A 21,988-nucleotide genomic window follows, 5' to 3' on the forward strand; every position below is an offset into this window, starting at 1 on the left:
TGTATGCATTTAAAGGGAGGGGAGGTGTGTGGGGGAGGAGTCTGTGAGAGGAGGGAAGGTCTGTGTGTGGGAAGAGATCTGATTGAGTGGGGAGAGCTGTGCCTGTTTTATGGGAGGGAGCATTGTGTGAAGGGGGGAGCTAAATGAGGGAAGATCTTAGCAAGTGGGGAGAGCTGTGTGTTTGGGGAGGGTCTGTGTGAGGAGGAACTGAGTGAGGGGGAGAATCTGTGTTAGAGGGGATGGGGTGTTGTGTGAAGGGGAGCTGTGTGCAGGGGCGCTGAGATTACTATTTACCCGGCCCCGGGCTTCCTGAGGGGCCTGCGGGGGCCCGGGTCCGGCGCTGCCCCCCCTCCCTCACAGCTGCCCAGCACACAGTGTATATGTATAAGGGACACTACTGTGACATAATGTGTATAAGCATCACTATTGTGGCATAACATGAATAAGGGGCACTACTGTGTGGCATAACATACATTGTGTGCATTACTGTGTAGCACAGTATGAAAAAGGGGCACTTTCTACTTCAGGGTCCATAGGGTATCCACAGGATACCTTGGGGTATAGGTGTGACGTCAGTCGCAGGGCACCAAAGAGTTAAGCTTTCAGCCTCCCAGGATGCACTAGGTCCCCCTCCTATACCCCGCCCCCGGGCCAAGGCACCCCAGTTTAGTTTGGTGCCCGGCCGGAGTCGGGTGCACCTGTTGGAGTGGGGGCTAGAAGAGCCCCTGAAGCTTTTTCTTCATGCAGCTGTGGCTGCACATCTGGATGAACAGCATGGACAGTCAGTCCTGACGTCCATGCTGTCTTCCCTACACCCCGCCGGTACCAGAACGCCGGTACTGATCCGGGGATGCTGGTGGGCGTCTGGGGTCACAGCTAGCGGTGACCCCACATGCTCCGGACCATGGCCGGATTCAAGGGGGACAGAGGTAAGCAGCGGGGTCCCGCGGTGGGTCCCCGCTGATCACATGGTCCTAAGTCCCCAGGCAGGGGGCTCCCTGGGGACTGGCTGCAGCGTGGAGCCAGGCGACCAACCTGCGCTTCCACTACCCCCCTGGGACAGCGGACCGCAGCAGAGCGGTAGCGCTGCGGCGTCCCAGGGGTTAAATGCATGCCAGGGGAGCGCGCCTTCCCTGTCTCACAGCCGGCGCCTCCCCCGCTGCACACAGCCCTCTCTGCACTGTGCTGACTGGTCCTGTGTCAGCGCTCCTCCCCCAGGCCAGCTTCTCTCTGCTCCTCGGCGGCCATCTTCTCTGCAACGCATGGTGAACGCTGCTGGAAGTCTGGAAGGAAGCATCGTGGTCTGGGTCCCCCCGCATACCTCTCCTCCGCTGTGGCTCAGGTCTGTGTATGCAGCGCTGTGTCCTACCAGGCCCTGTGTCTGTGTAGTTGAGTGATCAGCGCTGTTAGTGCAGGAATTGTTATTTCTCTGCATTGTATGTGACTGTGCTAGCGCTGCCTGTAACTTTTCTTCTCTAAACTGTCAGCTTTATTACTGTCCCTGTTCTTTCTGCTAAAGCCCTTGCGGTGCGGTGCTGCAGGGTGGTCTCTCGCCTATTTAATACTTAATTGGTGAGAGAGGTCACATACGTGGTGCCATCATGTCTGAAAGTGATTTTCCCCTCCGGCTACAGTGTACCACGTGCAAAGTACCGTTAGCGTAGGGGGAGGGTAGCGCGGAGGGCCTTTGCCGGCAGTGTTTGTCCATGGCGCGGCCTATTACGGTTACAGCACCGGTACAGGAGCCGCCCTGGGCTTGTTTCGCTCAGGTGTTAACAGCTTTAGTGGGCCAGTTAGCTCCGCAGCCCGCGTTTACTCCGATGGGTTTGTCCCAGCAGTCTGTGGTGTCGTCACCCATGCAGGGGTTCCCACGACAATTGGTGGTACCCCACAGTCTCCCTATTTCCCCGCTCCCGGGTTCTCAGGAGCCAGCGTGGGTTAACTCCCTGACGAGTTCTGTACAGCACTTGTCGGATGTGTTGCAAGGGGAGTCTGTGATGCGGCCTCATAAAAGGCCGGTGGCGTCTCTGTCCGCTCCTTATGAGGATGACGAAGGGACGTCTGATGATGGGGAGATTCTGGATCCTTACGATCAGGAACCTCTCCATACTAAGGACGCTGATGCTAAGTCCAAAGTATATATTCCTGGACTTATTCGGGCGGTCCGCACAGCCTTGGTGATTGAGGACGAAGTTCCCCCAGCGGCTAAATCTATGTATGCCTTTTTCAAAGATGTGAAGGGCGATGCCACAGTCTTTCCTCTTTCGGGTCAGTTGGTGGACCATTTAGAGGAGGCGTGGAAACAACCTGGCAAAAGATACCAGCCGCAGAGACGCCTGGCGGTGGCTTATCCGTTCGCGGATAATTATTTTGCTAAGTGTGAATCCCCTCCACAGGTGGATTCTCACGTGACCCGTCTTGTCCGTAGTGCCACATTGCCGATGCCATCCATGTCCTCCCTTAAGGATGCTACGGACCGCAAGGTAGAAATCTGCCTGAAGTCCGCTTATTCCCTTGCAGGGGGGGCAGCACGGCCGGCTATGGCCATTTGCTGGGTTGCCAGAGCGATGGAGCGCTGGGCGGATTCATTAGAGGCTTCTTTTGAATCCGACTGTCCGGCCGAACAGGCGGAGTTGATTGGCAATCTCCGTGATTCGGCCACCTACATCAACGAGGCGGCTCTAGACATTAGTACTCTGGTGTCTAGAATTTCTTCAGCAGCGATAGCTGCTCGTCGCACCTTGTGGCTGCGATCCTGGAAGGCGGACGCAGATCCAAGAAAGGTCTGGAAGCGTTGCCGTTTACCGGAGAAGTTCTCTTCGGTCCGGATCTGGATAAGATTGTGGCCACGCTGGCGGCAGCCAAATCTGCTTGTCTCCCGTCGGCCGCTGCTCCTTCTGGTTCTGGACCATCGTCCTTTCGGTCATCTAGGGCCCAGGGCAGGCCCAAACCACAGTCGTTTCCTCGACAGGCTGGCCCTAAGAAATCGGTCAAGCCCCGGAAACAGGCATGGAGTACCAGACGTCCGGCCCCCAAGCCAGATGACAAGCCTGCGGCCTGACGGTCCGGGTCTCCCCTTGGGGGATCCCAGGGTGGGAGGCCGCCTGCTGCAGTTCTCCCGGTGTTGGTCGTTCACTACGACAGACACTTGGGTTCTGGAGGTGGTCTCTCACGGGTACGCCCTCTCCTTCCGGCACAGACCCCCGGCTCGATTCTTCACCACGGGTCTACCATCAGACCGGAACAAGGCTACGGAGCTGCGGAAGGTATTGCACACTATGCTCCAGGCTGGAGTTATAGTGCCTGTTCCATTCTCCCAGAGGGGCCAGGGTTTCTATTCAAATCTATTTTTGGTACAGAAACCCAATGGGTCATATCGTCCGATTCTCAACCTCAAAGCACTCAACAAGTCTTTGCGGGTCCCGAAGTTTCGGATGGAGACCCTACGGTCCATCATTCTGGCGCTGGAACCTGGGGACTACATGGTGTCATTGGACATACAGGACGCTATGGCGGTCATGGCGGCTTCTCTGCGGCTGCAAGGAGTCCGAATGTTGCCGTACTTGGACGACCTGTTATTGGTGGCAGGGTCTCCAGAGCTCCTGTTACACCACTTGGACCTGACCATTGCACTGCTGCAACGGCACGGCTGGCTAATCAACTGGCAGAAGTCCACTCTAATCCCGTCTCGGAGGATTCTGCATCTTGGAGCCTTATTGGACTCGGGACAGCAAAGGATCTTCGTGACGGAGGACAAGATCTCTGCTTTACAGTCAAGGGTGCGCAGTTGTCTGCACAGCCGCCGGGTGTCCTTACACTCGGCGATGAGGTTACTGGGCTCCATGGTGTCAGTGTTCGACATGGTGGAATACGCCCAGTTTCACTCCAGACCTCTGCAGCACCTGATCCTGTCCAAGTGGAACGGGCTGCCTCAGTCTCTGAAGTTCCAGACGATTGTGCTCACCCCGGAGGTTAGCCTGTCCCTTGCGTGGTGGTTAAAGACGACCCACCTCAACAAGGGACGTCCGTTCTGGGTTCCAAATTGGGTCCTGTTGACAACGGACGCCAGTCTTCGGGGCTGGGGAGCAGTTTCGGGTCCACACTTGTTCCAGGGCAGGTGGACGCCGACAGAAGCGGAGCTTCCAATAAATATCTTGGAACTCCGTGCGGTCTTCAATGCTCTCCTGCAGGCACAGCGGTTTTTCCAGGGTCACCCGGTGCAGGTCCAGTCGGACAATGCTACCACCGTGGCCTACATAAACAGGCAAGGAGGAACTCGCAGTCGGGTGGCTCTCGTAGAGGTCTCTCGGATCCTGGTTTGGGCGGAGCGCAATCTTCCGGCCATATCAGCGGTCTTCATCCCGGGAGTGCTAAATTGGGAGGCGGACTTTCTAAGTCGCCAGGACGTTCATCCAGGGGAATGGTCCCTGCACCCGGACGTTTTTCAACTACTGGTGGACAGGAGGGGTCTTCCAGAAATCGACCTCATGGCGTCCCGGCACAACAACAAGTTGCCGGTGTACGGGTCTCGCACAAGAGACGAAGGGGCGTCTCTGGTGGATGCTCTGTCCGTCCGGTGGACGTTCAGGTTCGCATACCTGTTCCCTCCGGTCTCCCTTCTTCCACGGGTAATCCGGAAATTCAAACAGGAAGGAGGGACGCTCCTGTTGATAGCTCCCGCGTGGCCCAGACGGCACTGGTTCTCAGACCTTCAGGGTCTGTCCGTGGACAGTCCTCTGCGGTTGCCGCTACGACCGGACCTTCTGTCTCAGGGTCCTTGTCTTCACCCGGACCTGACTCGGCTGTCTTTTGGCGGCGTGGCTGTTGAGACGGCCATGCTGAGGTCCTGGGGGTTTTCCAGCTCTGTGGTGCGTACCATGTTACGAGCTCGGAAACCGTCTTCCGCGAGGATATACCATCGCGTGTGGCATACGTTCTTCCAGTGGTGTCGACCGAGAGGTTATGCACCGCGGGAGTTTCGTCTGTCTCGGATTCTCGCCTTCCTGCAAGCGGGACTAGATCATGGGCTTCGCCTTGCTTCTTTGAAGGTACAGGTTTCGGCCCTATCTGTCTGGTTTCACCGTAGGATTGCTACAATCCCGGATGTGCGCACCTTTATGCAAGGTGTTCTCCGTATTCAGCCGCCCTTTGTTCCACCTGTGGCGCCTTGGGATTTGGCTGTGGTCCTGAGGGCTCTCCAAGGACCGCCGTTTGAACCACTGGGCTCAGTGGATATTAAATGGCTAACAGCTAAGACTGTTTTCCTTCTGGCCGTTGCTTCAGCCAGACGTGTTTCTGAGTTAGGGGCTATTTCTTGTAGACCCCCTTTCTTGGTTTTTCATGGGAACAGGGCAGTGCTCCGCACTCGGCCCGAGTTTCTTCCCAAAGTTGTTTCCCAGTTTCATGTTAACGAGGAAATAGTTGTTCCGGCCTTTAACTCACCGGGTCTTTCCGTGGGTGAGGCCTCTTTGGATGTTGTGCGGGCCTTAAGGACTTATGTTGACCGCACTTCTTTGTTTAGGAAGTCGGACGCTTTGTTGTCCTCTATGGCTTCTGTAAAAAGGGTTGGCCTGCTTCAAAGCAAACTTTGGCAGCCTGGATCCGTATGGCTATTTCTGAAGCTTATCTTCATGAAGGCCTACCGGTCCCTCCTTCTCTGAAGACTCATTCCACTAGGTCTGTGGGTCCTTCGTGGGCAGCTCGACGTGGTGCCTCGGCAGTTCAGATCTGCAAGGCTGCTACGTGGTCTTCTGTCCATACCTTCGTGAGGTATTACAGGTTTGACACCTTCGCCTCTCAGGATGCTTCCTTCGGGCGGCGGATTCTCCTTTCTGCACAGGAGCGTCCCCACCCTTAAAGGATACTGCTTTGGGACATCCCCAAGGTATCCTGTGGATACCCTATGGACCCTGAAGTAGAAAATATGAGATATGGTAAGAACTTACCCTTGTTATCTCTATTTCTACGAAGTCCATAGGGTTCCACAGGACTCCCGCCCTGTCGCACCTGTGCTGCAGATGGGCTTAGCTCTGGTCACCGGTTTTCCGTCTCCCTCTGGTGAGAATGTGATTCTTGTATGTGTCCAGATCTTTGTTCTCTCTCTTCCTTCTCCTCCTCCGGCCTATGGCTTGGTAACTAACTGAGGTGCCTTGGCCCGGGGGCGGGGTATAGGAGGGGGACCTAGTGCATCCTGGGAGGCTGAAAGCTTAACTCTTTGGTGCCCTGCGACTGACGTCACACCTATACCCCAAGGTATCCTGTGGAACCCTATGGACTTCGTAGAAATAGAGATAACAAGGGTAAGTTCTTACCATATCTCATATTATTGTGTAGTATAACATGAATAATGGGAACTACTGTGGCTTACCATGAATAAAAGACACTACTGCGTAGCATAATGTGAATTGGGGGCACTCTTGTGTAGCATGTGAATTTTGGTCACTATATGTGGCTTAATGTGAATTGGGGGCATTATATTACAGTAAACATAATGTAACATTGATTATATTAATGTTATATTACATTTGTATATATTTCATTAGTGGAATGACTTTAGTGGGTTGGAATATATCTAGCCCTCCATGCCAATAAACTTCCCCCAATATTAATTTTAATATTCCCTGTAATTCTCCTGCTACATGCTGGACACGCTCCCTACCTGGCACAATTTGAGATGGGCTATGTCTACACACTTCACCTCAATATAGGAGGTGTCAATAGTATGTATTGTGATTGGCAAATATGGTAAAATTATATGCAAAGTAATTTTCCCTAAACTTTATCCCTTAGTGAGACATATTACATACAGGTGTATATGTGCATCCAACCAGGGGCGTATCTATAATGGGTGCAGGGAGTGCGGAGCCAGGGGCACCGTGAGGGGGGGGAAGCGGGTACAATTTACCCGGGCCCGGGCTTCCAGAGGGTCCGGGTCCAGCGCCGCCCCCCTCCCTCCTCACTATCTCCCAGCACACAGCGTGTGCTGAGATGCAGTGGGAGATTGCTGTGGCTGCTGCTTAGCAGCCGCGAGCAGTCTCCTATGCCTGAGAGGGGGAGCGATCACACTGATCGCGCCCCCCCTGGCTTTGCGCCGGGCTGAGGGGCACGCAGCACCCCCCTCCCCGGCGCGCAGCGCGTATATTTTTTGCACTTTTTTATTCGAGGGGGCGTGGCCATGCCTCCCGCGATTAGGCCACGCCCCCTCTTTACCGGGGGCCGGCAGGGCTCTCAACGGCCCTGAGTGGAGCACACGGCCCATGGGTCCAGGGGGGCCCCGCACACCCTGCACCCACAGTATTACTTACCTCTCCGGAGTCCCATGTCGGGGCCGGGGTCCGGCGCTGTGAAAATGGCCGCAGCGGCCATTTTCCCGTCATTTGCGCATGCGCAGTACAGGCAAAATGGCCGCCACGCCCATTTTTCCAGTGACCAGTGCATACTCTATAGACTCCGGGCGCACTTTAGTGCCCAGAGTCTATAACTCTGGCGCTGGCCGTGCACAGCCGGCCGTCGGAGACTGCACACGGGCCCCCTTCTCTCTAGAAACGCCCCTGCATCCAACATAGTAATTACCTCACTGCTTCTGTTCATTACAGGGGGCTCCATTCTTCCTGAGCATTTAGCTGCCTGGCTCTGATGCATTCCTCCCTCCTATGAGGCTGCTGCTGCTCTTTCCTAGGGATGACCATTGCTGATTCAAAATTATCAATGGTTTATGGCCAGTGTTGAATGTTTTCGACATTGATGAGGCAGAACGAGATGGTTTCCCTCCATCGATGTAACAGCATAACCGAATGGGTTTTTTTTTTCACCAAGTGCCGAGACACCGAGCATAGCTCCACCCCCGGCACCTGTGAAGCCCCGCCCCCATGTTATGATTGGCCTACGGCCAGTCAGTCAAAAGACAGGGATGACCATTGGCTGGTGAAACCATCGATGGTCAACTGAATAGTTTGTAACCATCGATGGTTACTTGCTATTTTACCATTGATGGTAACCATCGATGGTTACACCACCGATGGCCATCCCTACTCTCTCCTCTACAGGTTAGACTAGCATATGATGAGCTCCACCAATGAGAGCTCAGCACATGCCTCTCTGACTTTTTGTGCTAAGTCTCATGGTACTCACTCAGTGTACTCCTGGCGCCTCTCTGAAATGTTGGGGGGGGCGAGTATGGTGTAATGTTCAGCTGTATCTTCACTTGCAGTTGAAGGGACGTAACTGTGTTTTAACGGAGCGCTCGCACGCAATGTTTATAGTTGGTGTCAATGGAATTGCTTGCTACAGTATTCAGGATTGTAAATATGCGTCATTTCATATAGATCTTTTACATAAAGGATAGGGTTGGTATAAGTGCGTACTTACAATTATGATGGCTTTGAATCTAAGCATACAGATCGGGGATGGATGCGTTCACCTCTGTATATATGTGTATACAGTATATATATCCTGTTATTTCCATACACGCAGCGAGGGTGGAATTAATGCAGACTTGCATGCAACTCTACATTTTCCACAAAATGAGTATATATTTAACTCTTTTGACAACTCTTTAAAACTGGTATCGTGTTATGAAAACACCCGGATTTCATGTATATACAATATGTACACATTAAGAAGAACCAGAAGTTGCGAATCACAACAGTTGGTTATAATTGAAATGTATCCTGAGAGCTGCATGTTCCCTATGGCTTAGTAAGGACCCAAAATGATATGCATGTCAGAAAATCTGTGTGTGCAATTGAGGACTGTAGTGCTTCCCTCCCTCAGGGAAAACCCTTTTATATTTCCTATTGCTCTTACAGTTGCTAAGCAGCTGACACTTGCACTGAATTGGAGAAGGCTTTGCTTCTTATGATATGTTAGCATACATACATGTCTTATGTTTGACATGCTGCTTCTGTTACCAGTGCTGGAGGTAGTGACATGCAGTTCATAATACTGATTGTATATGTATGTACCTTTTATATATCAATAAACCAATCTATCCTACACACCACTTCTGTAGCATTAATGGCACAGGAAAAGAAAATGATGTTCTCAAGGTCATAAACAGTACAACAGTTTATCAACTTGTAATTAATTGTAGCTGTTACAGTCTGCTCCTCCTATCCACTAGATAAATTTGTCTATTTTTATATATTTCAATTATTAGACAATTATTTTATAATGGATTAGTATCTGTTCCAAATCTTAAAACCGGAATGTGTATTTATATATAAAACAATAATATAGTAACTAGTCAATGAAGAGATGAGTGTGAATAAATGCAGAGATGAATATGTATAGTAACAAGCACACACCACACATATCCTATGTATAAATATGCCACTTTTACACTTTTAGTTAGTATTTTTTATTTTTTTTGTAATAGAAGTACTGTAAATGTGAGCTAATTTGAGCTACACAAACATGGATGCCTTAGATGCCTTTACAAGAAATGGAGTGCTTTTAAAAACAAACATACAGTATAAGAGAGAGAGGAAAGGTACCATATGCACAGAAAGAGTTACATTTGTCTAAATTAAAATAAAAAAAAAGGTTTGGAATTTTCCAGGTAATCCTTGTTAATACCCTTCTGCATAGGAGTTCCTAAGCTCTTCACTGGCTGCAGCATACTGTGGGATAAAAAAATAGGTAACCTATATTTGCAATGGATTGGTCCATCCATCCTGTGTAGACCATATATGTCCCCTTGTGTGCAGAGGTGGAGGAATCAGTAAGGTGTGGGGAGGGATGTGGCAGTAGGCTACTATATGGCTCTATTTATGAGCAGGAAAGGCTACAGATGGGTATTACACAGCTTACTGTATGAAATAGAGGGAAAAGCCATCTTGTGTGTGTGTGTGTGTGTGTGTAAGCTGGAGAGAGGGAGGAGGAGAAAGAAGGTCGGACTGCTGTCTCATAGGCTGTGGAAGCTGCTGCATGCTTGATGATGCTTCTTTCACTGGCTTTCAGCAGTCATGAATCATTGTGAGACGAGTACAAGCATTGCTTGCACACCAGACCTGCTGCTGCTGGTGTATCTGTCTTCCTGGATATAAATGGACACAGCACACTGCACCTGGCCCTGTGTCTCAGCAGCCTGACCTCCACTGCAAGGTAGGATGTCATTTCCCTCCTGCTGCTTTTGGTTTCCTGTTCTATGGCAGAAAGTTGGTTGCAGGCATCTCTCTGTCAACATTATCCTGCAATGGAGAACTATACTTGAGCTGTGGTAGTAGCTAACTTGCAATGCAGATGTTTTTTGTGAGTGAGAGGCCTCCATCCCGGTGCTTGAAAATATGCTGCAGCTGTTAAGGGGTTAAGTCATTCTAGTCATCAATATTGTAATATGGAAACAAATAATCTTCCTGAAACCCTTCTCAGTGTGGCTCAGATAAGAGGGTCCTTCATACCTTCACTCCACCCCACTCCTAAGCTCCCAGTGTATTGGTATTGGATCGTTCTTCCTCTCTGACCTACTAATTGGAAATATTAGTAGTAGACTAGATAGCAGCCTAAGTGATGGCTTTATGAGGTAAACCTGTGGGTGACCTTGAGCATGCAATATTATCCTGCTTGATGCTTTGGTACTAAGCAGCATTAGTGTGGGAAGGGTTAATAATATGTGCAGGATGAAATAAAAGCTTTGCAATATGCAGGGTATGTCTGCAAAGATCATTGATAAAGGCCCTTTGCTTTCAGCCTAATCCTATAGCTGGCAGATTTGGGCATAGAAATGAGGAAATCCCTCATTGCAAACAAGCTGTCATCTTAATTAACCACCTCTGTGCCCCATTATACTTCACCACAATAACTATACATGCTGTACCCTTTCAGGAAGTAGCCTTCTAATAAAACCGGTTATGTGGGAAAAAAAGAAAAAGAAACAGCTGTGCAGTTAAACTACAGTAACTGTTTAACTGATATATAAATGGTAAATAATGCAATGTAGAGATTCATCACTATTCCAGACCTCTCATTCACCGAGTTGGCAGTGTTTGTCACATTGCATCTTATGGGGGATGTCCCTGATCACTGTGTTTGCAGTCTGCAGTGTCAGCCCTCCGGTACCTGCTTTTATATTATGTTTTGCTTCTATTTGTATGAACAAGAAAATGCTGGAATTTGCCCAATATGCACCAGTGAGATTTTGCAGAGCGAATGAGTTTTAACATTGTGCCAAGGCAGACTGCAGTGTCTGGAAATCTTTCCTCTGATTAAAGTTAGATGTGTATTCACCAAAGGCTTGCACTTTATCTGGGATTTTTGTATTGATATAAAACAGATTATATACTGTGACTGTTTCTCATCAGCTGTCAAAGCTGTTTTTTTTTTAACCTGACCCCCTTTCTTATCTACTCCCAGACCTATTCCTTAATTTTTTCGAATTAGTTTTATTTTTTATTATTATGAGTTAATATAAACCGATATAATTTGGGTCTGAATATGAACAGTTATAATTTGGGTATGTAAAGCGGCTCACACATATGCAACGGTTTGCTGCATTTCCAAGGTCTGCCAACATCGGGACCGATCCTGACCGGAAAATGGTTGTAATCGGTGAGTCGGGGCTTTTTAACATGTTGAATTTCACTGATCCTCCGATGGATCATCGATGTTTGCGGATGTGCGGTTTTTATCGGCAGAACTGGGAATCGCGGCTCCGGTGTATGGGGTCCTTAAGTCTAAACTGGTTTATAATTTTTTTATTTTTGTTCATGTTATAATAACATTTGGGGAGAGAGTACCAACCAATCGGCCTCTGTCATTTTTCAAACACAGCCTGCAAAATGACCGTTAGAAGCTGATTAGTTGGTACTTGATCTCTCTCCTTTTTATCTCCCCATTTGAGTCAAAAGCATTAGCAGCCATTTTATTATATAGTACTGTGCATTACAGTAGTGGGCCACATAATTCTTTATAGGGTCGGAGGTCCTCACCATCACCCTTTAGTTTAGTTTAATAAGGTAGAAAGACGCTGCTTTTGTGGATAAGCATCAGTTTACTCACATGAAGCATTCATTCAGCACAAACAGGATGTCCTAAAGGTGCTTGTCTAACTGATGAGTAGACATCCCCATCATTACCTGATCACGAGAGTCATATGTCGCCCCTTTCTCTAATCCTCCAGGTATCATCCCACGGCCTATTCTCCTGCAGCCACAGCATGAAAAGGAGCGTCTCCTGGCTCCGACAACGAGGCTTACATTTAGTTTATATAGATTTCAGTTTGTCTTTTACACAGATCCTACCAAAAAAGTTTTATAATTTCAAAAATATCTTTAGAAAGTATATGAAATAATTGGCTATGATTTACATCTTGTTTATATGGTTAAACTAGACAAATATTCTTTGCAGAGTAGATTGTAATTAGTAGTCTGTTAATTTGCAGGTTTCTAATCAGATACAGGGTTTGTTCTATATAGATTTTTGGAACAGCATGGAAGCACACACATACTTTACATCTGATCAAATCATACCTGATTATAACATGTCTGCCGCCTTAAGTATACCTCCACTCTTTTTACATTCAGAAAGAATGTCTTGTACTATGTTGACTTCTCCCAAAAGCGTACTAGGCTGTCTCTGCTTTCATCATTTCCGCCAGTGGGGAGTAACAGCTAAACATGAGCAGGGCAGCTGTCTAAAAAACAAAAACATTACCCCCCCATTCTATCATTACTAGAATCATGTAACAAATATAAAGAAATCATAACTAAACACCAGCGTATTTTTAGTTTTACCCTATAATGAAAATAAATGGTTCCTTATTCTTTTGTAGTTAGCCTAACCCGCTCTGTCTCAGTATTGCAAATATATATTGGTTGCATATATTGGAGATTCATTGTTCTACTACAACATACAGTATATGAGCCACTATTTGCTGACAATATTGACTTTTTTAGAAATTGTGTATTACCTATTCGCAATGCTTTGTGAATAAGACGCATTTTAAGGGGAAAAGTCACACAAAAAGATGCTCGGCACTACCGAGTAGCACAGCGCTCATACATTATTTGTAACGCAAGTTGTAGCACTTGGAGGCTAGATGTATTTGGACACATCTGTAAATACAGAAATGATCCTTGAGATTTAATCCCATCAGTTTTGTTTTATATTTGGTACAGTAATCTCTTGCAACTGTGATTTTCTGTCTGTATGAATTGATATAGCTGTTTTATTTTGTAAAGCATCCTGCCTACCTAACCCCCCCTTCCCCTAGCCTAACCCTAACCTCCCGGGAGGGTGCCTAACCCTAAGTGCTCCCCGGGAGCCCCTAGCCTAACTCTCGCCCCCCAGTGCTGTCCGCGCCCAGGGCCCGGCTTACCTTCGATCGGAAAACCGGGTGTCAGGCTCCCAGCGTAGGTCTAATGACAGGCGGGATTACGACGCCTGTCATTAGTGCCTTGCTGGGATTAGATAGTCGGGAAGCTGGCGGACGGCTTTCTGACTGCTTCCCAACAAAACCATAGCACATGATGATGACTGGCAGAAAATCTTCATAGGAATTGTTATATTGTAGAGGGATATACAAATAAATGTAAAAATATTTGATTTTAGCCATTTAATTTAGAGAAACGATAGAAAACTAAACAAACTAGACAAACATTTGGCTTGGAAATAACAATAAAAACAAAATGTAAACAAATAATGTAAAACCAAAACATTTTAAAAGAGATGATAATTGTTATATGGGTATTAAAATTTGGGGTTTCCTTTGGATGTTTTAATTTATTATAGTTATTACATCTATTTTATGAAAGGGAATTATGTAACTAACATCAGTAATATGGGTGTGTAATCCATTAGCTAATAGTTTATCTGTTATTTGGAGCACTTTGTCGAAAATCTATTAAATTCCATTTAAAAAATACCCCTGTCGTCCCACAGTATTTCCCTGGTCATTTGTTTGTGTAGCAGTGCTCCTCATGGTTTCTGTGTAGGAGAAACTGTGAGTGACCATATCTGTATGTACGGCATTATTCCCAAAGAGCAACAACTAATGACTTATTTTCTCCTATGGTTTTCAGTCATTTCTGGATAACAGATTACATAACTATAAGCAAGATATTTAGTTGTCTTACTAATACAGCCAGGGCTGGATTAACAATGGGGTGGGTGGAGCTGCAGCTCCAAGCACGCCATGAAAATAGGCCCTCAGCATCCACTGACTTGACAGGAAAAAAAAAAAAATTCACTGCGAACATCACTGTCTGCACAGTGCACTGTATTGAATCCGACTGAACCGGAGCCGGACCATTCACACCCTCCTCCCTCCCTCCCTCCCTCCCTCCCTCCCCCCAGTTACACATCGGCCGCACGAAGCTCCGCCCCCTTGCCATCTGAAGCTCCGCCCACAATACGCGCTAAAGCTCCCTCCGGCCGTCCTTAGTTGTCTCACCTGGGTCACCAGAAGCTTCGGTCACTGGACTATCTGAAGTCCCGCCCATTACTTCCTACCCCATGCCCTTTTGCAACTGAGTTGATAGCTGGCTCTGGGGCTGGGCAAAGAAATGATGAGAAGTCAGCACAGCGGGTGAAGCGCAGAGGCTGAGCTGCCTTGCATCGGAGGGAAGGCAGCTGTCACCAGCCATGAGGAGAAAGCAGCATGAACTACCTAACTAACCTTCCCACAGGTTAGTGTGTGTGTATGTAGACACTGTGTATTTGTATGTATATATGTTTGTGTTTGCATATGTTTGTATGTATGTAGGTTCTTCTAAATAATCATATGTAGCGGATAATCAAAAGTGGTACTCTGGAGACTTGTTATACTGTATAAAGTGAAACAACGTCTTTAATCCATCCAACGTTTCAGGCCTCTGCCCATCATCAGGTCCCAGACAGAGGCCTGAAACTTTTGGATGGAATAAATATGTTCTTTCACTTTATATAACAAGCCTCTAGAATGCCGTCCTATATATATATACATATATATATAGTTCGGGTTGGTCCACACTCACGTCCTCATAGTTAAATTGCTGGGGTAGCTTACCCAAAAGGAAGTCCAAAAACCACCCATAAAGAACAAAAATATGCAAAAAATGGGGTGCACTCACCAGTCTTCCAATAAAATCCTTTATTTAAATGTTACATAGCAGCAGGTATCATAGTATGTCGACGTTTCGGTCCCAAGTGTGGACCTTTGTCTTGACAAAGGTCCACACTTGGGACCGAAACGTCGACATACTATGATACCTGCTGCTATGTAACATTTAAATAAAGGATTTTATTGGAAGACTGGTGAGTGCACCCCATTTTTTGCATATTTTTGTTACATATATATATATATATATATATATATATATATATACAGATATACAGATGGAATGGATATGTAATGCCTGCTGTTGGGATGCGTCCTGTCACAATACCGACAGAGGCATTCCCGATGGTTGGAATCCCGACAGGGGTCGGTAAGTATACTTATCCACCCTCCCCTAACCCTCCCTTCTTGTAGTCTAACCCTAACCCTCCACACAATGCACCCTAACCCTCCCCATTAGTTCATGAGCCTATGTCCCCCTCCTTCGTGCCTAAACCTAACCCTCCTCCCTTAGTGCCTAAACCTAACTCCCCCCCAGTGGTGCCTGACCCTAACCCTCCCCCCTAGGGGTGCCTAACCCTAACCTCCCCCCTAAACTTAACTCTCCCCCCTGCGGCTAACAGAACGGGCGCCCCAGACTTGCCTCGTTCGGGCACGAGTCCTCCCGGATTCCATGTCGGGATTAAGATAGGCGTCGGTATATCCATGCCTATCTAAACTCCCTTGTCTTGATTTCAGCGTCGTCATAGAGACCTTCTCTTGACTACATCCCATACCGATACCTAGTTCACCAACTGGTTATTTAACTTGTAGCTTATGCATTATCATTACTCTTTTTTGCATACCCGGTCTGTCAACATTATCCATTGGTCCCCGCCCACATCACACAACATGGCTCCATTATAATATCTACAATATTTGGAAGACCCCAGATTTATTGGCATAGGGCACATTTATTCAACCTTTTGAGAATTTAGTGATCCATAATAGCCATTTTAGTGAATATTAGCTGGCATCTATATGTATTTTTATCCCTTTAGTTGGTTACTACCTGAGCCTGCACACCACACTGGAGCGCAAACAGGAAGTGCCTTAATGTGTACTTCCGGCCATGGTCCAGTGACTATGCGGTGGTCTCCTACTGACAGTAGTGGCAATTGGGGGCACTGTGGATTTTGGAAGCAGGTACACAGTACTCGCGTAACCTGTTTTGATACTTCCTGTGATAGTATAACCCAGAGGAGCGCACATAGGAAGCGTCGTGCCGAGCACTTCCGGTCACGGATTGGCGCTATTATGTTAGTGGCCGTGATCTACCCACATTACCTCTACTACATGGGGCTGATTATGCATGTTAGCTAGCCCATTATAATCTACTGAGTTTTGGTTTTGTTAGATTTAATACAAGACTTTGATATTTCTGGTGGTTTGACATGAAGAAGTGAACACAGGTAAGTGGTGGGGGTATTTATATGAGGTTTCAGTCACCGTGGTGATACATACAGTTCCTTTGTCTGATGTTTCGTCTTGCGAAGGGTCTCAGAGCAGACCGAAACTTCGACTGATAATTAAATAAAACTTTCTTCTTAAAAAGCCCTAGTGAGTGCCCTCTATGTGCCCTCTATGTTTTACATATTGGATTATATATAATATATAATGTGTGTATATATGCTGTGGACTGCAGCTGTGTCGGCCTCCTGCTCCGGCTCTGCTTCACTAAAGAACAGCTACAGGCTCGGGTCTATTTACTAAGCCTTGGATGGAGATAAAATGAACAGAGATAAAGTCCCATCCAATCAGCTCCTAACTGTAATTTTTGAAACACAGCATGCGACATGACAGATAGGAGCTGATTGGTTGAGCCTTTATCTCCATCCAATGCTTAGTAAATAGATACCTCAGTGGCATGCTGGCTGCAGCGCACGCGGTATGGAGGGAGGCGGGAGTGAAGGATAGAGGAGTAAAGCGGTGTACACACTAAGTTGACAGGTCAGCCGAATGGCCGACCCGCCGACCCATCTGACGATTGTTAAGTGTATACACACTTATCAATTTGTTTGCCCAAAATGCCGGGCTTGACAGCTCAAATCGGCAGTCAAACACCTCCATGTGCCACAGCATGTGTACAGGCAATCAGCGGGTCGCCCGACGCCCGTACACACCAGCAGATGGCCGACATCTTTCATTAGTGCTGCACAGCAGATCGGATATGTCTGTAAACGATGTTGTTCACAGACATATCTACTGTACCCACCCAGCGATGCACTATAGATATAACAGGCAATATATCTATCAATGTGTACCCAGTTTTAAGCAGGCGAGGGTCTTATAGATATACTGTAGATCTGCCAGCAATTTATCTTGATATCATACATTAGTGTGTCATACACCTAAACCTTCCTCCACAAATGCTTTATAGAATAGTGACAACTGCATCATAATCGGTACAGTGGTTCGCAAGATTAGCCCGTACACACAGACAGATGCCTACCAGGGAATTTTTGTAATACTTTGTATAGATACAGTATGTTGTGGATTTTGTTACCTATGTCCTCCATGGAGATAGCCACACACTTTGTGTAGATCACATCCACACAGTAGGCATGCCCCCACATCACTGGTAACACTGCAGTGGTGCTTGTCATACTCCCCTGCAACAGCACACAATAGGCCCTTCAAAAATTTCAGCTCCAGGCCCATATGGACCTTTAATCTGGCACTGAATACAGCAAATTCACACATCACCACAATCAATGCTCACTGCATCCGGAAATAATTTACTGCACAACATTGTCCAAATGAACACTGCAATATGCTGGTGAGGCAGAACTAAAAAAAAAGTTAACAAGTAGATGCAATATCTTTAATTGAGCAATGTACACCAGCCCTAACTATAATTCATTATAAGGGTGGGTCAACACTAATTATTTATCGCAAATATTGGTCTCCTTATATATCTGCTTGAGTACTGCGTTCTCTACCACCCAGCCATCCTCTGCACAGACTGTCTCTCAGTCAATTATGAAGCCTGTTGCCAGGTTTTAATAAATTCACTAATTGGCATAAAGGCACTGACGTTGTACATAAACTTTTTTCTACCTCTAGGATAAAATTCAAAGTATTTTTCTTTACCTACAAAGCTATCCTCAATAATAAAATGGATGAGTAAATTTGCTGAAGTGCAGTTTTGCAAAACTGCACATTTTTTATTTAGTTTATGTACGACTTGGATGCCATAAAATATACTATAGATATAAAATATAATTTTGTTAAATACTGCCATCCTGATTTCTCATTTCTTTTTCAAGTGCAAAACCACACAACAAGCCTCCAGAAAAAAGTGTTATTCTTAGACCTGGTTCTGATAAGCGAGAGTGCCAGCGTCTTGGTCTGCGCATGTGCCATATTTTTTTAAGATGTCACCGGGAAAAAGGTGTTGTCCTCAGCCCAAAAGAACCTTGTTCCTGGGTGCAGGTTGAGCCACGAGGGACTCCCTTGACCTAGTGGTCCATGTGCACCCATTATATATACAACTCTGGGGAGCTCCTTTATGAGCGGGTTTGCCTATTATTTTTTTAAAATTCCTCTATAGCCTACATTTGATCAAGAAGATGATTTCAGGTAAGTATTACGGAAACTTTATTGTAAAAATAATTTAATTATTAATATTATATATATATATATATATATATATATATATATGAGGTCTGTCTAAAAAGTTTGGTGAGTGGTCTAATATATCTGTATGCAACGCTTGCAACAAGGTCGATAATACGCGCTAACATGCATGGACATGTCTGGACCTGCCCCCGCACTACCATTGTATTCATTTCAACAGAGTGTCCTGAGCAGTGGGTGTCGAACAGCAATGGAGCTCATCTTACACCGATTACTTGCCACTGCGAAAGCGTGCAAACCAATCGTACACACATTTTCTACTCACAGCATCCTGCCCGTACACTTTCACCAACATTTTGTGCGTCTCCGTCACCGATTTACCCAATTTGAAGCAGAACTTAATGTTGTGTCGTTGCTCCATTGCTGTTCGAAGCACACTGCTTGGGACACTCTGTTGAAATGAATGCAATGGCAGTGCAGTGGCGGCCTCGGGCAAACCCCGACTGGGGGCAGGTCCAGACGTGTCCATGCATGTCAGCGCGAATGAGCAACCTTGTTGCAAGCGTTGCATACAGCTATATCAGACCATTCACCAAACTATTTAGACAGACCTTGTGTGTGTGTGTGTGTGTGTGTGTGTGTGTGTGTGTATGTGTATGTGTATATGTATATGTGTGTACTATTAGTTTACTAATTACATCAATGTGGGCACTATTAATTAACAACTTACATCAATAGGGGCACTATGAATTCACAACTTACATCAATAGAGGCACTATAAATTTACTATTTACATCAATGGGGGCACTATTACTTCACTACTTATATATATGGGGCACTATTAGTTTACTACTTACATCAATGTGGGCACTATTAATATAGTACTTACATCACTGGGGGTATTAATAATTCACTACTTACATCAATGGGGTACTATAAATTTACTACTTACATCAATAGGGGCACTATTAATATACTACTTACATCACTGGGAGCACTATGAATTCACTACTTATATCAATGAGGCACTATTAGTTTACGACTTACATCAATGTGGGCACTATAAATTTACTACTTACATCAATGGAAGCATTAATAATTCACTACTTACATCAATGGGGCACTACTAATTCACTACTTACATCAATGTGAGCACTATTAATTTACTACTTACATCAATGGGGGCACTGTTCATTTACTAACATCAATAGGGGATTATTAGTTTTCTACTTACATCATTGGGGACACTTTAAATATATCACCAACATATATTTCCCCTTGATGAAATCCAGATGAAAGGACGAAATGCGTTGGAACCCTGATCTTGTGCCTTATGAACTCTACCTAATACTATTGAAAAGATAAGCTGACATCCGATTTTTTTTAAATTTTTAAAAAAATATATGTATTTTTTTAACTAAAAGGATTGCCATTTATTGTCTTTTAGTACCAATCATTTATTATCTTTTTTGGAGTATTTATGTATTCTATCTTGTGTATTTTTGTATGAAATGTTTTATTTAATTAAATATTCTTAAACTCTATAATATATAATTTTTATTAAGGCTTCAACTATAATATATATGATGAAACCGGTATGGCCTGGGGTGACCGTTCAAGGTACCATCAGGCACCAATCAATAATCCAATTTGTAAAAAACGCACTCACCAGGGCTTCTCGTTTCAGTTACTTTCATGACCTCCTAAGAAGGTTCTTTTTTACGTCACCATATAAACTAACTGAAAAGAGAAGCCCTGGTTAGTGCGTTTTTTACAAATTGGATTATATATATATATATATATATATATATATATATATATTATAATATGTAGCCTCTTTGTAGCAGGTCAATTTATATTTTTATTGATATTTTTATTGCACTAAGTCACTTTCTCTTGCTATTATTGTCCTAGTAGGGACAGGTTTATTTTGCACAGTTTTGCACAGGTTGCATTGGTTCACTTTATTAATGCACTATTAGGCGGTTATGGTCAACTATATTGTTTGATGTATCGTTGTACTAAGGTGGCAGAGTCACTGCCACCACCTTGTTGACTGAGCAGACACCTTTATACATGAAAAGGGAGTGCCACATATACATAAGTATATGTACATATACACGTATTACTATATATTTAATTACATATAACAAGCACACATTGGTGAAATACACCTAAAGCTGTACAGTGTTGGGGAATATTTGGCGCTGTTTTCTTCTATTGATTTATATATTAAAAAGCTTTCATTGATGAGTGGCAATTGCACTTTAGAAATAATGTAATTATGTGGCAAATCAGTTATCAACTTATCTCTGATCAATCATATATATGTGTTATATATTTTGGTGTTAACTTGTACTGTAGACTAGTGATGCCAATGTTTGTGCTGTTGCTTGTATATCTACAGTTTCCAATATACAAAAACAGCTATTGGGCTTTTAGTGGCATAAGTGCATACACTACATTCAGAGACTGTAACTAGACCTTTTGGTGCCCTGTGCCAGAGAGAGCATTGCCCCCCCTCCCCCCTGCCATTTTTTAAATAGGGACATAAAATAATGCACCTGTAAAAGGGCCACAGGCTCATGGGGAAGGACCAGGGAAGAGATAGGGGAGGCCAGGAGATGCTGGGGAAAAAAGAAGAGGAAGCTACAAGTGAGAATGATAGTAAACAGGAAAATTGACAAGCCCAAACAGCGACCCCTGCCCTGCGGTGCCCTGTGCCATGGCACTGGTCGCACTACCCTAGTTACGGCCCTGACTACATTATTGCCCTGGCACCCACTGTTTTTTTTTTTTCTCTCTTACACAGTGGAGGGTAAATCCAGATGTTACCCATCTGGTTTTACCAAGCTATTTTGAGGTTTAGTAGTTTACAAACCACAGTACACAGGTTGCAGGCTGAGTTTTTACAGTCCAATCTGCAGGATAGTAAATTCTGCTCTCCCAACTGATGTGGACCCTCATTTCTAGACATCACCACGTCACCTTCCCACACATGTCTGTAGGATTTTTCTCAGGTGACTTCTGTCCTCTGGAATGCTCTTCCACGCTCCATAAGGCTATTCTCTCCGTGTGTCAACATTAATTGTCCTTTAGGTTTTCTTAACTTTTATTTGCATGATACAAAATTATTTGGTCTGTAAAGATATTACAGTTATCACAATATTCTTAAACCAAGGTTATAATTTATTTTTTTTATTATCCACTTTTATATGTCAGGAAAAGGCCATAATAGAGACTAATTCAGAAAAAAAAATAAACATTAACTTTTGTTAAGCGGTTGCAAAGTTTAAAGTTTATAATTTTATTATTTCCTTAAAAAAATATTTTACA

At 45.4% G+C, this 21,988-nt stretch overlaps 1 protein-coding gene across 6 annotated transcripts in view; it reads left to right on the plus strand.

Moving 5' to 3' along the window:
- Positions 1–21,988, plus strand: part of RIMBP2 (RIMS binding protein 2) — a 575,178-nt gene that overhangs the window by 195,397 nt on the left and 357,793 nt on the right. Inside the window, exon 1 of one of the 6 annotated variants that reach the window (XM_088482104.1) lies at positions 9,982–10,104. The exons of the other annotated variants lie outside the window; for them this stretch is intronic. The gene's annotated coding sequence lies outside the window, so the exon portion shown is untranslated. Of the gene's footprint in view, positions 1–9,981; positions 10,105–21,988 lie in introns of those variants that run through there. 6 annotated transcript variants of the gene reach the window in all.

The sequence above is a fragment of the Taudactylus pleione genome, unplaced genomic scaffold, assembly GCF_031769625.1.
Source record: "Taudactylus pleione unplaced genomic scaffold, aTauple2 ptg000282l, whole genome shotgun sequence".
In the NCBI taxonomy this organism is placed as follows: domain Eukaryota; kingdom Metazoa; phylum Chordata; class Amphibia; order Anura; family Myobatrachidae; genus Taudactylus; species Taudactylus pleione.